This window comes from Tenrec ecaudatus, chromosome 16, assembly GCF_050624435.1.
Source record: "Tenrec ecaudatus isolate mTenEca1 chromosome 16, mTenEca1.hap1, whole genome shotgun sequence".
Classification (NCBI taxonomy): Eukaryota; Metazoa; Chordata; class Mammalia; order Afrosoricida; family Tenrecidae; genus Tenrec; species Tenrec ecaudatus.
This window is the reverse complement of record NC_134545.1, coordinates 69,515,119-69,534,077: the sequence shown is the minus strand read 5'-3', so window position 1 is coordinate 69,534,077 and position 18,959 is coordinate 69,515,119.

The following is an 18,959-nucleotide window of genomic DNA, read 5'->3' as shown; positions in this document are numbered from 1 at the left end:
ATATATTTGCACCTATTCCAAAAAAGATGATCCAACAGAATGCAGAAATTATTGAATGATATCATGAATATCACAGGCAAGTATAATTTTGTTTAAGATAATTCAACATTAGTTATAACAGTATATTGACAAGGAGCTGACAAAAATTTAGCCAGGATTCAGAAGACAGTGTGGATGCTGATGGAGTGGCTTGCTGAAGTCAGAAGGATTTTGGCTGAATGCAGCAAATACCAGAAAGATATTTACTTATGTTTTATTGACTGTGCAAAGGATGTGATTATGTGAATCAACAAACTGGCTAGCATTGAAAAGACAGAGAATTCCACACACTTTCTTGTGCTTGTGTGGAACTTGTATATGGACAAAGAGTCAGTCATTCAAACAGAACAAGGGAATACTGCATGTGTGCCAGAGCTGTACCTTTTCACCCCACTTATTCAATCTGGCTGGTAGGTACATAATCTGAGAAACTGAACATTATGAAAAAGAGCACACGTTGGAAAAGAGAAAGACTTAGTGACCTTGCTTGCTGAAAGACTAGTACTTTGAAGAACTTGTTGATGTACATCAAAGACTTCAGCCTCCCCTATGGATTGCAACTCCGTTCCAAGAAAATCCAAATCCACCTGGACCACTAGACACCACCATGATAAACAGAGAGAAGATGGACGTTGTCAGTATGTCCTTTTACTTGGAACACAAGCTAACCTTCTGGAGGCAGCCGGCACGAAACTGAAGGTGGATTGCACTGGACAGGTCTGTTGCACAGGTCTCTTTGAAAGCAAAGAGTAAGGCTATCATTTTGAGGACTAAGGGGTGTCCAGCACAAACCATGTAATTTTCAATTGCTTCATATACATGTGAATGTTGGATATTAAATAAAGATGACCACAGAAGAATTGGTGCATTGGGATTGTGGTGGTGGTGGAGAATAGGGAAAGAAACGTGGACTGCCAGAAGCAAATCTCTCTCAGAAGAAATGCCACCAGCATGCTCTCTAGAAACAAGGATTCATGTTACTTGGAAAAGGACATGGACATGGGATGACACGGGGGCTCTATGATGGGCACCAACATAGCAGCCAGTGCAAGGACAGTGCATGTCTGCACAGTGCCTTGTCTCTGTGCATTGGGCCACTGTGAGAAAGAAGCTACCTGAGAACACCTAGCAACAATAATCCTTACTGATCGAAATAAAGAGGTCAGGCATTCTCTTTGGAACCATACACCTATTCATGAACCTTAATTTTGCACTAATGAGAATATTACTTGAGTTTCCTTCACCTCACTTTCTTCATCTGGTAAATGAGAATAGTATGATAATTATTATAAATATCACCCTTATATTATTTTAGATAACAATACAATATTATAGATAAAATCTGTATAAGGATGTTGGAAGGCTTATATGAGTTCATGCATGTATCATGTGGAATATAAAATGGGAAATTTTAAACATAGACCAAACAATTCTAATTATATAATTATGGCTCTGAGTATTGCTTTGTATATACCAGTATTTTCATTTAGGATAAGTCAGTGATATCTGTGGATCTCAGCTCTTTCATCTGTAAAGAGATAGTGCTTGTTCTGAGTTGTCATTGATGTCTTTTCCAACTCTAAACGTTAGGAATTCCATGACATTAAGACAAAGCACTATTCTGTTGTTCACAACACTCTCTACCTTTCCAGCTACTGGATTCAATCATGTATCTCAGTGGCCACATAAACACTCTTCATAATTAAAGGGTTTATGAGGGTTGTTAACAGGTTGCTGTGCAGGGGAGAAATGCGCAGGACACAGTTGTTAACTCAAACTACCTTATAAAGTCCCTTCAGGGCTGCTTCGAAGGGGATGCTACTTCATTCAGCTTTCCAGCCCTGTGAGGAGTTGGCAACTGTAGGTCCCCTAATGAAGGGTCCAGAGACACCTCCCATCACAGATCGGCCTCCTGTCCCCAAAGCATTGAGCTTTATTTGCTCTGTGGGCTGGGAAGCCCACCCCTCTGTCCCTGGTCTGTCTCTGTTGCTGCTGGTGCCCTTCCTCTGTCACCCTCTGATGTCAAAGCTGTTGGGATCTGGGAAATTTGCTGAGTAGGGATCTCGGGTCCAAAGGGCTGTCTCCACTCCCTCCTGCCTCTTGCTGGGAGTGAGATACTCTCCCTGCTTCTCAGAGGGCTCATTTTAAACTCAGCAGGCAGGCTGGCAATCCATTGAATGCTGTTAACAATGACAAGTGCACTCTATCACTCTCTTCCCCCATCTTTTGCCCAGACCCATGCAGAGAAAGGTCATTTGGTGGGGCTTTTTGAGACATTGGCTAGAGGAGGCACATTAAATAATTCACTGCCCCTGTAGGTATATGTAGCCTGAAATGTTCCTTGCATAAATGGTATCCAAATATATGGGCAGCCCATCTCAAACACACACACAGTAGACACACACATACATACACATACTATATTAAAAATAATACATAATAAAATGGATTTAAAATACTGGAAAGTTCAATGAAGAATTTTCAGATAGGGTTTATTGTCTTTGAGGTTTTGCCCTGAACTCAGTAGCTAATTGGTGAAGGTATATATATATATATATATATATATATATCCCATGATTCTTTACTACCGGTGCCTTGTGAGGAGTGACATGACAGCCTATAATTTTATACTGATCAAAAAGTGAATTATAGTGTTGTCAAACAGTATTAAATAGACCACTGATTGCCAGACGAATGAAAAAATCTGTCTTGGAAGAAGTTCAACTAGAATGTTTCTCAGAAGTGAGGATGTACTTTGATCATGTTATCAGGAGGGACCATGTCCTGGAGAAGGTTCTCATGCTTGCTAAGTTCAGCAGGAAAGACATAGACCTCTAAAAATGTGTTCACACGGGAGCTGCAAAAATAGGCTGGAAACATTGGTGATTGTGAGGATGGTGCGGGCCCAGACTGTGTTTCATTCTTTGGTTCACAGGGTCACTATGAGCTGGAACCCCCTCAGTGAGACATAACAGCAATAGTTCGTCTATCATAAAGCATGGCATTCTTTCATGCTATAGCTTTTGGAAAATGGAGTAAGAAAATGTTTTCCTTTGACATATAAAACAACATTACATTTTTTTTGGTAGGAGACTGCATTAGCCTGGGTTCTTCAGAGAAACAAAACCAGTGAGCCTTGTTGTGGTTGTTAGGTGAGAGCAAGTCAGTTCCAACTCATAGCGACTCCGTGTGTACCTGAGCAAAGCCCCGCCCTGTGCGAAGCCCTTCTCACAATTGTTCTTGTGTTTGACCGCAATACAGCCACTCTGTCCATCCATCTTATCAGAGGCATTGCCAAGCATGATGTCCTTCTCCTGACATGTGCAAAGTATGTGAGATGGAGTCCTGGCATCCTTACCTCTAAGGAGCACTCTGGCTGTCTTTGTTCTTCTGGCAACCGTGGCACTTTCAGTATTCTCTGCCAGCACCCAAATTCAAATACATTGATTCTTCTTAGGTCTTCCTTATTCCGTGTCCAACTTTCACATGCATAGGAAGTGATTGAAGTTACCATGGCTTGAGTCAGGGCCCCGTAGTCTTCAAAGTAACATCTTTGCTTTTTAACACTTCAAAAAGATCTTGTGCAGTAGATTTAGTCAATGCAACACATCCTTCAGTCTCTTCCCTGCAGCTGCCATGGACATTGATTAAGGACCCAAGAAAGATGACATCTTTGACAACTGAAGTCTCTTTTTTCCCCATTTATCATGATGACACACCTTGCTTGCTGAAAGTGAAGAGCACTTGCAGCACTTGCAGATGAGACTAAGCATTTCAGCCTTCAGTGTGGTTTACAGTGGGATGTTAAGAAGATCAAAATCTTCACAACTGGACCGGCACATGACATCATGATAAATGGAGAAAAAAATTGAAGTTGTCAAGGATTTTGTCTTCCTTGGATCCACAAAAGTAAATCATGTACATGTATATGTGTGTAAATCATGTACATGTACAATGCACACACACACATACATGAAGCCCTGGCGGTGCAGTGGTTAGGTATTGGGCTGTGTGGTCTGCAGTTCAAAACCTCCAGAATCTCAGCAGGAGAAAGATTGGGCTTTCTACTCCCATAAATAGTTATAGTCTTGGAGACCCATAGTGGGTAACTATGATTCAGCATTGACTCGATGGCAGTGAGTATATGTATATATAAATATGTGTGTATATGAATATGTATATGTATTTTCCTCTCTCTCCCTCTGTCTCTCAAAGTTTACATCAAGGAAATGGTCACACAGTTATAGAGGCACCAAGTTTTAAGTCTTCGGGTCAGGTGTCAGGCTGGAGGCTTTTCCTGATTCACACAGCGGAAAAGGCTGAAAAACCTGAGATCCCAAGGTCACATAACAAAGCAGATTCAGGATCTTGAGAAAGCCAGGGAAAAAAATGAAAACCGCACACACATACACCCCAAACAAGCTTTTACAAAGAATCTTTGCATTCATTTATATTAGAAGCAGCCCAGACCTTCATAGATTATACTGCTAAATCTTGTCTTGGGAGAATTATGATGTCTTAATTGCCAAGTCACTCGGAATGAAGAATTCTGGTCCAGTCAGCTTGATGCAAGACATTAAATATCACAGAAATATAGAAAGAACAACTAAATACTTAATCCCATGTTTAACCTGCATCTTTGTACCACCACCTCTTTTACTTACACTAACTGAATAATTAGAGAAGTGAGGAAAATCTACATTTTACAGCTATCATATAATTCATTAAAAAATTCAATAAAATCACATTACTTTATCTCACTAAATATATATATGCTTTTTGATACACATTTTACTGTCTCCCCACCCCAGCCCAGCCCAGCCCAGCCCAGCCCTCACACACTCACATCACAGCCATCCCAGGACTAGAGCGTCTTCTGGAAACTCCTCAGGATTTATCTGCTCTCTTGCATGGGGGTTGGAGTGAGAGCTGGAAGGGGGATCAGTGATCTGAGGCTTCCCTGACATTCCTTAAGGCGACGAGTTAAAGATATAAAACAATATTATTTTCTAAGCAAGAGACATGGCTTTTGTCAAATAACAAAGCAATGGGCGAGTTATATTGAATATAATGTTATAAATGTTGACTCCAGCTCGACACGGTTGCAAAATTTGGAAACTTGGCTATGTATGGCATTGATTATTAGCTGTGATAATTAAAATATTAGTTGTCATTTGAGAGCAACCTGGGGTACCAGCTCCTCTATTATCACTCCATGGGATGGAGTTCAGCACACGTCAGTCCCTGTAGTTTCCATCTGTCGGAACAAAATCCACTTGTCGGAATCCCACTTACTGAGCACCCATTCTGCTACAGTCTTCCTGGGGTTTCCCTTTCGCATTTATAAATAGCACGGGCACTGTCCCCATCTGAAGTTAATGTCTCTGTTTAGGAAGTATGCGTCAGTTTCAAATCCTTTCCTGTCAGGTGGGAAGAGAATTTTGACCAGACTAGCTGTTTATTGGCATGAGAATCATATTGTACTAAGTAGCTACTTGCTATTCACTGTGCTATACTCTCTGGAGAGTACTGGAAGACAGACAGAGCAGAAGGTCAGATGCTTTTAAGTATGTCCTTCCTTCACTACTCAGCTAATGGATGATGGAGGAGGACACACACACCATGTGGACTTTGGAATTGGCCCATGTTTATATACAGGATTTCCTGTTCCGGGAAGGAAAGAATGATCTGTACTTGATACTGTAAAGAAAAAGTAGCATGCCCAGCCAGTAATTTAGTTAATCATGTTGTCGAATCCCTAGCAGAGACTTCCAACCATCTCCCGGGCTATCCTTATGCAAGCAGTGAATCCACTCTTGGTCAGGTTCTACCGGGACAACTCGAAGACCCTTGATGCTGTCACCACCATAGGATCTGTTTTATGCACAACATTAGGAAGAGCTATACAGGAAAAACTAATGTCATTTTTTTCTTGAGATTTTATAGGGCAGAGCTACATTTTAAAAAATACATATCTGAATTTTAAAAGAGTGGGGTATTAGAAACCAAAAGTTCCTGGGAAAACAGTACAAATAGACACTGGATTTTACAGATTTCAAATTCTGCTTGGATGCTACCATTGTGATCATCTAAATATGCTTGTCATTTCCTCGATATCTACTTTCTCTTTCCTTCTCTCCTTCTTATCCTTCTAGCTCATGACACAGTTTCCCTGTATTTTCATGACACTGCCATTGAGTCAATTCCAACTCATAGGGATTGTGAGGTTTGTATCGGAGTAGACAGCTTCATCTTTTCTCCCACAGAATGCCTTAAAAACAAACCCCCCACCAAATTCACCACCATCCGATGCCCATTCTTAGCAATCCTATAAGACAGGGTAGAATTGCTTCTGGGAGTTCCAAGAATGTAACTCTTTACAGGAGTAGAAAGTGCCGTCTTTCTGCCACCTAGTGGCTGCTTGGTTTCGCCCTGCTGAGCTAGCAGGCCAACCTGTAATCACTGCGCAGTCGGGGTTCCTCACTGGGGAAGTTCGGATTTCTGACCCTGTAGTTAGCAGCCTGATACCCAGTCCATATGCCACCAGGTGAGTGTCTGTTCTGACATAACTAGATGGTTGGGGCAGGCTCACTGGGGTGCAGGTAGGTTGTGGTTATTGTTGTCAGGTATTGTCCACTTGATTTCCATTCATATTGCATGTGACAGTTGAACGCTTCAGTTGGGTTTTCTAGTCTGTAATCTTTATGGAAGTAGATCACCAGGTATTTCTCTCTCGGAGCCACAGGGGTGGACCTGTTGGTTAGTAGCTGAATGAGTAACTAGTAGAAATTTCAGATCTGACAGGTCGTCAATCAAGGGTTTAAATACACTGAACTTTCCATAACAGGAAAGGGTGGATTTTCTCTTTCTAAAGAGTTTCTACATTTACATTACAGATTTAAAAGATATATTGGTGGATACTGCTGTTCGGCATCATCCTTATTCACTGCTGCATATTACAATCTTCTCTCCATACTTCTGGCTTTTAAAAATGCATCTCCTTAGGCTTTCTTGATAAATTACCTACAAAATTTGTTCTTCTCGTTTGGCTCCAGCCCATATTCTCCTAAACTGAAACCTAGGCCAAGCACCTGGCAAACTTTTTTTTTGGACAAACCTTACTCTCAAAAAGTTCTTTCATTTCAAAATTTCAGGTCTATCCCAATCAACACAGTTCAGGACCTACTGCATTACTTTGTAATAGTACAATCCTAATTAAAAGTAAGATTTATATATTTAAAGCAGCATTTTAAGGCTAAAATTTTTCCATATCAATTTTCCCCTAGAAAATATGCAAGCCAGACATTTCTCAGAAGCAATGGTGACAGAAAGTATGATCCTTTCTAGCAGGCCTTAGAAAGGATACTCAACCTCTATAGATTTTATTATCTCCTAGAGTGTGTCAGTCTGGGTATTTTAGAGAAACAAATCCACAGAAACTTAGGTATAAAACTTAGAGAGTTTTATATAAAAGTTAACTGCACTTCAAGAAAACATCTCAACCCAGTGCTTCCCAAGCCCACAAGTCCAACATTAGCCTATATGTGTGACACCAATCCACAAAGTCCTCCTCCATCTCACAAAACACGCACAATGATGCTGACTGCAGGAGGAAAGCCAAGTCAGTGAACACGCAAGCATCTCAGCACTGGCACGGGTCTCCACACGGCTGCTCCAGCACCCAAGGCTGCATCGGGTTAGGTCCATGAGGCAGGAAGTGAGCCATGCCAGCTGGAGCAGGAAACTGGCTAAGGCAGCTGCACCCTGGTCCAACCATCAGAAAACAAGAGACCCGAGAACTAGAAAGGGGAGGTTCACTGAGCCCTTTATACCCGCCCCCCCACCCTTCAATTAACCCCACATGTGTTCATTGGCCAGGTTGGCACAATAAACTAACTACCTCACAGAGTATCAGCAGAACATTGTGTGTGTGTGTGTGTGTGTGTGTGTGTGTGTGTGTGTGTGAGAGAGAGAGAGAGAGAGAGAGAGAGAGAGAGAGAGAGAGAGAGAGAGAGAGAGGTGGTCTTGTGTATTTGTGTATACTAACAATAAATAGAGACCAACTTGATGTCAAAATCAAATAGCAGTTATATTTGGATATACAGATCTTTGTATTATTTCACAATGACCTGATATCTGAAAGAAATAGGAAATATGGTGGTTATGAGAAATAAACAGAAATTTTCTGTACCAGTAATGTATGTGACTTCTGAGATTTCCAGGAATAACCCAGTTGGTTTAATATTTGGATTTCCAGTCATTTCTCCATTTATCCTACCCTATGCCTGCATCTCTTTCACATTAAGTTCAAACTTCTCCTTTCCCTTTGTCTCTGGTCCCGTGCAGAAGGACCAAGGGTGAAGAACAAAACCAGAAATAATGAGAAGATAATGACCTTCTCCACCACACAAGAACAATCGCTCCCCAAACTGATTGAGTGAGAGCTCTGCCATGAATCCTGGGGTAAAAAACAACCTGAGACTGACAGGGGCTGACCACAGAGAACTGCTTGTCAACCAATTAGCCCTGGAGAGAGCCATAGAGACGCAGACGCCACGAAGGTACAGCATGCATTTTTAAAACCACTTCCCTGAGAATGAGAGAGTGATTGCAAAAAAGCAGATGGTGGAAGCGCTTTTGCTGAGACGCTGGCAAAGTGGCAATTCTGCCGAGAATAACAAATACAAATTTTTAAAATAGTGTGTGATCACACACTCCAGACGAATATCCAACTTACTGACTAGTCTAAAAATAAATTTTATTGCCCAATCTCAGACCAGAAGTATTTTAGTACAATAATGGGAAAACAACAAAACAGCATTTCTGAGTTCTGGCATCCCATTCTTCCTCCTCCCTCCTCATCCTCACTGTGCCAGAAGGTCAAGCCAGAGGAGACCTGTAGGTAGCACAGGGGATAGATGATGTTGATCTAAAAAGGCATTCTGTTAACCTCTTCTATTAAAGTATTTTTAAATCATCAAAGACTTATGAAAAGCAAGAAAAACTAAATCTCTGACTTTTAAAAGATCTCATATGCAACATTGAATTGATAAGAAAACCAATAGCAATGCATTGCTAGCTTGATTTCATAAAGAACGCGGCTCTCCATCACAGTACGCATAGCCGCCCTGCCAGGATTCTACCTTTCCAATCGGTACTATTTAAACCGTGACATGTGTTGCCTTTTCCTTCTCTTTAACTATATCTTCAAATAGGTTTCCTGAGAGAATATGTAAAACAATTAAGTTGCTAAATATTTTTATCCATTACGAATATGGGAACTCACCAAATACAAGTAGATGGTTTTATTTTATTTTTGAGCTGAACTTCTTTTCACTAAAGACTCCAAGTCCATTTCAATTTTAATTCTTCTCCTGTTTTTTTTTTAAGCCACTCAAACCACTATTTAGGTTTGAGGGATGAGAATACTGGAGGCATTTTTGTTTGTTTTTAAAGAAATATACTATATATATATATATGTATATATATATAACATAGCCCATCTCAAGAAATAAAATAAACAACAATATCCTGTTAATAAAATAAGACTATGTTAATAAAATACATTTATAAGTTGATAGTATGAACTTGGTACACATGATTAAAAGAATACCAAATTGGAGCTATCATTTTTACCACATTTAATTATAAAGTAATGGTTGGGGGAGGGGGGACAAGTCGCATAATATCACCTCAGCACATGGATTTCCTAATTTGTAGACTCCTTGGATATCGCAAGTGGAAGCAATCCAATAAATGTTTGAAAATTCATTTAAAGATATATTAGTTACTTTGCAAACACCAATGTCCACATTTTGATGCCATTTGTGTGAGAAAAGGTAAGTTAAAACAAAGCCATATATTTACCATATGTGCATAAATGTACTTCAAAAAATTAATGAAAAATTGAATTGGAAAATAATGATTTTTTAAAATCCGCCTCTTATGCGTGGCAGAATTGCACCTCCAATATTAATCCCTTAGTGTCTCTAGACTTTTCTTTTACTTCCTGGAACCCAGGTGTACTCTCAGGCCACAGAGAAGTAAACTTTAAAAGACACTCTTCATAGGTTTGAACCCCTGGTGGTGTAGTGATTAGGCGCTGGGCTGCTAACTCCAAAGTCAGCAGTTTGAATCCACCAGCCGCTCTGCAGAGGAACGATGAGGCTCTCTACTCCCACCTTGGAAATTCACAGGGGAAGTTCTACCCTTACCTTTAGGTGACTATGAGTCAGGATCAACTAGATGACAGTGATGTTTTATTTTTAATTATTATTATTGACAGGGACGTGATGCAGGTAGAACAGTGAGTAAATACTGAAAGTTTAACTGGAACTTTAGCAGTTGAAACTCACTGACCACTCCGCAGGAGAAAGATGTATCAGCCTGCTTCCATACAATTTCATAGCCTGGAAAACCTCATGGGGAAGTTCTACGATGTCATATGGGGCCCTTAAGAGTTGTAATTGATGCAAAAATGAGTTTTATTGAATTAGGAACATGACTGAAAGATTGAACATCATGCTTGCAGAGACAATAGTTTCTGTTCATATGGACCCATTTAAAAGGGATTCAGAGCAAAAAAAAAAAGTATTGGGAAAATTAATTAACTAGTTGTCAACCAGTCCCCTCCTACTTATGGCTTTCCCAGCATCCCAGCAGGTCAGAGTAGAGCTGTGTTCCATAGATTCCAATAGCTGACCCCCCACCCCCCAGTTTCCTAAATCACCAGGATTTTCTTTCAAGGCACCTCTGAGTAGCCTCAAACTTGCAATCTTTTAGATAGCAAACAAACATCGTAACCATGTGCACAACTCAGGAACTCCCTGGGAAAACTGGAGTCCTCAAACTGGGGAAAGGGAAGGCTCTCACATAGGACCAAGGATAGATGTGGAAAGGCCGTGTGCTGTGCTTCTGTGGCAGTTGGCGGGCAATTCCACACTTACCCACCAGCCATGCAGTGAGAAAGGTGAGCTTTCTGCTCCCATAAACAGAGTGTCAGAAACTCATGGGAGCAGATCTACTCTGCCCTAACCATCACTAAGAGTCCCAATCAACTCAATGGCAGTGAATTTTTGCATCCTACATATGTAACTGGCCAACACAGAAGTGCATTTCTCTAAACTCCGAATTCAGAAATTCTCTAAAGATCTGAGGCAACATAAAATTGAATAGGTCAGAGCATAGAAGGAAATATACCAAATGACCGATCTTGATAGTTAGGGTGGTAAGCAGAACTGGGAGAAGACGGGATCAAAAGAGATTGTTGCTTATCTGTAGTTCTCAAATAGAGTGTGGTGGAGAGATGACTATAGAAGATCGGAAAGATGAATGTGACTTGAAGGATGGAAGTCTGGTCAGTAGAGTTGTTCATATTGAGGTTTATCTCAGATGTGTTGTGTCATTGGTGGTCACCCTCTTGAGTTTGTGTTACATGTTTGTCTGTTTTTCAGCACATGAAAGATTGATGAAAGTACAGGGAAAGCAAGCAGAATAAGGGATTCTGCGGGGTACAATGGTGGTGGGTAAAAGGGAGCTGATATCAAGGAATTTAGGAGGGACAAGAATATTTTGAATCTGTGATAGCAATGGTACATACTGCTTGATGTGATTGAACAATGGAATGATATGATGTCTGTTTTAGTTTTCAATAAAATGTTTTTTTAAATTTCAATGAAAAAGCATTAATTTGTTAAGTGGATAACTTAAATAATCCTTGGTCATTGGTTTGATTTTTAAAATCAGGAAGAATTGGAATAGAATATTTAAACATACTTTCTTGACAACTGATGATCTAGTGAAAGATTTTTACTGGAGGAGTTTAGGGCAAATGGTTTTTATTGAGGTTCTTAATGACTGTTTCATGCATTTTCAAGAGGGTTACAAGTTAGATTGGTCACATGTTATTTTGCATCAAATGATATCAACTTCTTTTCCTTTGATATAGTCATTTTGCTAATCAGTTATAATAATAACACTAATAATTAACTTGATAGTTCATGAGAAGCCCTGGCGATATCGTGGTTATGCATTGGGCTGCGATCTGCATGGTTGACAGTTCAAAACCAGGAGTAGCTCCAAGGGGAAAGTGTAGACTTTCTGCTCCCACAAGCAGTTACAATCTGGGAAACCCACAGGGGTTGCCACAGGGGGTCAGCACGGAGTGAGTTTGGGTTTGTTTTGGTGTTTTTTTTGTAATTTATTGGCCTTCATTGACCATTTTCTGTATGCTTGACACTATTTTTAGCACTCTAAATTAATGTAACAATGGAATTAATGGGAATTCTGGAACATTTCATTGTGTTTACGTGGAACTTGTCCATAGACCAAAAAGGCACTTTCCAAAAGAACAATGAACAATATTGTGTGATTTATAATCAGGAGTGTGCTCGGCATTGTACCTTTTCACCATGCATATTCAAGAGGTACGCTGAACAGGTACCCGAGAAGTTGGACTCTGTGAACGAGAATGCATAGTCGGGGGCAGAGGAAGAACTTGCTGGCAACTGATCATCTGCAGATGACACAGCCTTACTTGCTGCAAGGGAAGAGTGCTGGAAGCATGGCGGATGAAGATCAAAGGCTATGGCTTCAATGCAGATTACACCTCAATGGAGAGAAACGAAAGATCCATACACTGATCCTATAGCAACATTATAACAGATGGGGCAAAGATGAAAAGTTTGCAAATAATTCATTTTGCTTGGATCCACAACCAACACTGTGGAAGCAGCAGCCAAGGAAGCCACGCAGATTGCCTTGGGCACTTCTGAGGCAAAGGACAAAAATCATGATGAGACTTTGAGGACTAAAGTGTGCCTGACTCCATCCATGATCCTTATTTCCTACTGCTTTATGTAATGGACAATGAAGAAGGCAGACTAAAGACAATCGGATGCCTTGGAATTATGGTGCTGGTGAAGAATATGGATTCCCAGACAAACAAACGAAGCTGTCTTGGAGAAAGCACAGCCAAAATGTTCCTCAAAAGCTAGGATGGCGAGACTTGGCTTCACTAACTTTAGAATCTTGTCGGGAAGGACTGGCTTCTGGAGAAGGACGTCTTGCCTGGTAACATGCTGAGTGGGAGAGAGAGGACGAGGGCCCGGATGAGATGAATGCGCGCCAGGACTGCAGCCAGGGGCTCAAGCAGAAGAAAGACAGAGAGAACAGCACTGGCCTGGACATTGTTTGGTTCTGTGTGATGCCTAAGATCATCAGAAGCCAAACCCTGAGCCCTAACACCAAACCCTAACAGCACGTATGACAGAATTCATAAGTCATTCTGATGTAGTCCTATTTTTACAGATGAGATCATTGAAGGGCAAGCAAGTTAAGCAACTCTGTTTGTAGGACCACATAGTTGGTCAGGGGTGAAGAAGCAATGGGAATCTAAAAACGTCTACGTTGCGAGTGGTTCTCTTACTTATGATACCATAATTTTTCTCAGTGCCTGTGTTAAAAATTGGGATCAATAAAATGATCGAAACAATAAGGAGCGGAAGGTGGAATGCATCCAAGACATCTTCCCAAACCAAACTCACTGCCACCCAGTCAGGGCTGACTCAGTGAGCCCACTGTGGGTTTCTGAGATCCTAACTGTTTACCGGAGTAGAAAGCACAGGCTTTCTCTCACAGAGCTGCTCGTGCTTTCAAACTGCTGACCGTGAGAATCGCAGCCCAACCTGACACCACTATGTCCCCAGAGCTTGGGGGCTACAAGAGATGGTGTCCTAAATAATCAATGTTGGATCAGACAGGTCCTTAATCTACCACGAGGTGGCAGTAGTGGCTCAGAACAGTCTATTATTGTCCAAGGTTAGAGGGTTAAAGGAGGAACTCTATGGGCAAGTATGAAATGGAAATGCTGTGACCTCTATTCCAATGTAAGGAATGTTTATGAATCAAAGGGCACTCTTTTTAAAAATCATTTTATCGGGGGCTCTTACAATTCTTATCACAATCCATCCATCCATCCACTGTGTCAAGCACATATGTACATTTGTTGCCATCATCATTCTCAAAACATTTGACTTTTACTTGAACCCTTAATATCGGCTCCTCATTTCCCCCTCCCTCCCTCATGAACCCTGCATCATTCATAATTTTTATTATTTTGTCATATGTTACACTATCCGACATCTTCCTCCCCCTCCCCCTTCTTTGCTGTCCACTTCCAGGGAGGAGGCTGTACATCGATTCTTATCATCGCTTTCCCCTTTCCACTCCACGTTCCCTCCACCCTCCAGGCATTGCCACTCTCACGACTGGTCCTGGAGGGATCATCTGTCCTGGATTCCCTGTGTTTCCAGTTGCTATCTGTACCAGTGTACATCCTCTGGACTAGCCAGATTTGTAAGGTAGAATTGGAATCATGATAGTGGGGGGAGGAAGCATTTAAGAACTAGAGGAAAGTTGTATGCTTCATCATTGCTACCTTGCACCCTGACTCAAAAGGCACTCTTAAGGGGTCCTCTCTGTCCCTGGCTTACAGCAAATGAAGATCATCAAATAACATTCCAATCAATTATTTTATACTGTCTTAAAATAATCACTGTAATTATTTTGTGCACTTATATATATTTTAAAATTCATTTTATTGGGGCTCATACAGCTCTTATCACAATCCATACATCCATCCATTGTGTCAAGCAGATTTATACATTTGTTGCCATCTTTATTTTCAAACATTTTCTTCCTACTTGAGCCCTTGGTATCAGCTTCTCATTTTTCCCCTTCCCTCTCCCACCCACCCACCCTCCTTTCCTCACTCCCTCCCTCACTCCCTCCTTCCATCCCTCCTTTATGAACCCTTGGTAATTTATAAATTATTATTATTTTTTCATGTTTTATACTGATCTATGTCTTCCTTCACTCACTTTTCTGTTGTCCATCCCCCTGGGAGGGGATTATAAGTAGATCATTGTGATTGGTTCTCCCTTTCTCCCCCCACCTTACTCTTCCCCTCCTGATATGGTTACTCTTCATAATGATCCTGAGGGGGTTATCTGTCCCAAATCCCCTGTGTTTACAGCTCTTATCTGTACCCATGTACATGCTCTGCTCTAGCCAGATTTGTAAGGTAGAATTGGGGTCATGATAGTGGGGTGGGGGGAGGAAGCACTTAAGAACTAGAGGAAAGTTTTGTATGTTTCATTGTTGCTACACTTCACCCTGACTGGCTCATCTCCTCCCCACAACCCTTCTGTAAGGGGGTGTCCAGTTGCCTACAGATGGGCTCTGGGTCTCCACTCCACATTTGTGTCCTTATCTTCATAAAGATATAATCCTGCACCAAGTTTCACGTACACATGCTCATAAAAGGACCTTTTTTTCTCCAGGGACATTTTCTTTAAGGTGATAAACTGAGGACTACAGTAAAGTGGTAATTGTTAGAAATAATGGTAGCATTGGGTTGTGCTTTGTTGACAATAGCCAGAGAATCCTGGATTTGTGCATCCAATCTTGGCCCAGAGGAACTCTGGTGGCCAAGTGATGATGAGCTCAGCTGCTGACCAAGAGGTCAGCTGTTTGAACCCACTAGCTTTATCATAGGGAAAAGATGTAGCAGTCTGTGTGCTTCCCGAAGGAGCATAGCCTGAGAGCTCGCTGTGGCACTTTTATTCTGTTTCATAGGGCTGCTAGGAGTGAGAATTGACTCACAGGCAGTGAGGTGGTTTGGGATTGCCTTGTCACCTCTCCATGTTCTTTCTGGGACAGAAGCAGTTACACGTTGTTATGTTGGCGGTGGAGCGTTCATGTCATTTCCGACTCAGAGTGACCCGGTGTGCATCCTCAGCAGTGTTCTTATGTCTAGGTTAATTGATGCAGCTACTGTGTCAATCCATCTTGCTAAGGTCTTCCTCTATTTCACTGCCCCACTACTGTTGCAAACATGATGTTCTTCTCCAGGGACAGGTGTCTTTTGACAATATGTCCAAAATACTTGCGAATCAGTCTCACCATCCTTGCCGCTAAAGACCATTTGGATAGTACCTGTTCTAAGGTACACATGTTTGTTTTACGGCACTTTCAATAGTCTTCTCCAGCATCATCATTAGATGCACCAATTTTTCTTTGGTCTCCCTTATTCAATGTCCAACTTTCATATGAGTCTATTGAAAATACTATGGCTTAGGTCAGGACGCATTCGTCTTCCAAGTACCATACTTGTTTTTCATCCCTTCAAAGAGGTCTTGGGCAGTAGATTTTCCCAATGCAGTGTGTCTTTTGGTCTCTGGTTTGCTGCTTCACTGAGCACAGATTGTGGAGCCAAGCAAGACGAAATCCTTGACAACTTCAAGCTTTCTTCATTTGCCATGATGCTGCCTACTGATCCCACGGTGAGGATTTGGGTCTTCTTTACAATGAGCTGCAATGCATGCGGAGGCTTGCAATCCTTGGTCTTCATTAGGGAGCACTTCAAGTTCTCCTCACTTTCAGCAAGTAAGATTGTGTTATCTAGGCTCTTCTGACCGATGCAGTATCAAACTCTAAAGCTTTTGTTTCAAAGATAAATCAATTACGGTAAAGAATGATTCAGCCATTTTTTCCCAAGGAAAATGTAAATACTAATGGAAAAAAGATTTTTGTTACATCAGCTATTGAAAAACATTTAAGTATGTTTGCAGAAACACGTTTCTAGATTTACTTTTCAATTGCAATTTCCCCCGATTGCTTAAAATAAACTTGTATATCACTAAAGATTTCAGGTCCATGTCAGATTCACTTTTCTTCCATTTCTAGTGACTCAAATCAAAGTTCAGATCTGATGGGTGAGGAGTCTGGGTAAAGCTGTGAACCTTTACTCTTTAAGAAGAAAGTTAAAACTTTATTTATTTATTTTGAAATAATAGCATATTCTACATAGTTGCACCACTCAACTCATCAGATGAAATCAGTAATAGGATTCAACTGTCAATGTTATGCACTCCAAATATAGATCCTCTATAAGATCTTCAAAAAGTTTATGGAAAATTCATATAATGAAAAACTATGCATGGATTTATTTCTCTTTGTTACCACCCGAATAAATTCCTACTAACATGGTAGGTCTGAACAAGCTCTACTTTGAGGCACTAAAAAGAGTAAGACTTCCCTCTGAGAGCAACATGAATTAGACCAAAATTAAAGCGAGAACCAACATCAACTTCAGGTGAAGCTTGGGGTGGAAGAATGGTAAAGTCATTGATACTTCAGGAAAAGTTTACGGGGACAATGTCTCAAAGAATCAGTAGGTTACAAAAGAAGGGATGAGTTGACGTTGAGCAGGAAACCTGCAACAGGGGACCATCCACATAAATTTTTCAAGGAAGCCCTCTTGTTAATGCCTTGGAGAAAGCAGACTTACAAGGCACAGAAGAAACAATTGTCGACACCCTGCTGTTGTTAAGTGCCATTGAGTTGACTCTGACCCATATCGACCCTGTGTACAACTCAATGAAACACTGCCAGGACCTGCACCATCTTCACAATTGTCTTGATGCCCATTGTTGCAACCTCTGTGTCACTCTTTCTTGTTGAGGACTTTCTTCTCCTTAGCTGCCCCTCGATTTTGCCAAGCACGGTGTCTTTCTCTAGGGAGCGTACTCTCCTGACACCATGTTCAAAGGCTGTAAATTGAAGTCTGGCCATCCTTCCTGCTAAGGAGTAATCTAGCCATTCTTCCTGAAAGGTAGATTTTTTGTCCTTTTAGCAGTCCATTGTCATCTTCTCTTTCTCCTTCTCCTCCTTCTTCCTCTTCCTCTTCTCCTGCCTTCTTTGTTGAATGTCCAACTTTCATATGGGATGTGTTAGTCTAGGTAAACTAGGGACACAAATCTACAGAAACTCATATGTATAAGAGAGAGCTTTATATAAAAAGTAAGCTTATATTAAGAAAACATCCCAATCCAGTGCTGTCCAAGCCCATTAGTCCAATATTAGCCCGTATGTCCGACACCAATCCACAAAGTCTTCCTCCATCTCACAAACCAGACATAATGATGCTGACTGCAGGAGGAAAGCCGAATCAGTGAGCTTGTAAGCATCTCACTGCTGGCAGGGGTCTCCATGTGGCTGCTCCAGCACCCAGGTCTGCATCAAGGTATGTCCATGTGACTTCTCCTCAGGGATGCCTTGCAGGAAGTCAGCCTTGCCAGCTGAAGCAGGGAAATGGCTAAGACGACTGCACCCTGGTCCCACCATCAGAAAGCAAGAGACCAAAACTATAAAGGTGAGGCTCACCAAACCATTTATTTTCCACCCTTCAATTAATCCCACATGTGTTTATCGGCCAGGTGGCACAATAAACCTTAACTATCTTATGGGACAATTGAGACTATTATGCCTTGTTCAGGTGTACCTTTGTCCTCAAAGCAACATTGTTGCTTTTTCAATATTCTAAAGCAGTCTTGTGCAGCAGATTTACTTAATGCACTATGTCTTTTGATCACTTGATTCCTGCTTCCATAGCATGGATTATAAATCCAAGCATGATAAAATCATCAACAACTTCAATCTTTCCTCCGTTGGTCAGTTGGTCATGGTGTTACCTAATGGTCAAGCCGTGAGGATTTTGGCCACCTTTTATGAAGCTGTAATCCATGATATCATCAGTCAGCACTTCAAGACCTCACTGCCAGCAAGCAAGGTTGTGGCATTTGCATATCACAAGTAGTTAACGAATCTTCCTCCAATCCTGATATCACTTTCTTCTTCCTATAATCCAGCTTCTCTGATTATTTGTTCAGCATAGAGAATAAATAAGCGTAGCGAGAGAATATCCCGTGCACACTTCTCCTGACTTTAAACTATGCAGTATTCCTTGTTCTGTTTGCACAGTCACCTCTTGATCATTGTACAGATTCTGCACGAGCACAATGAAGTATGCTGGGATCCCTATTCTTCACGGGTATTTATTGTTTGTTATGATATGGCAT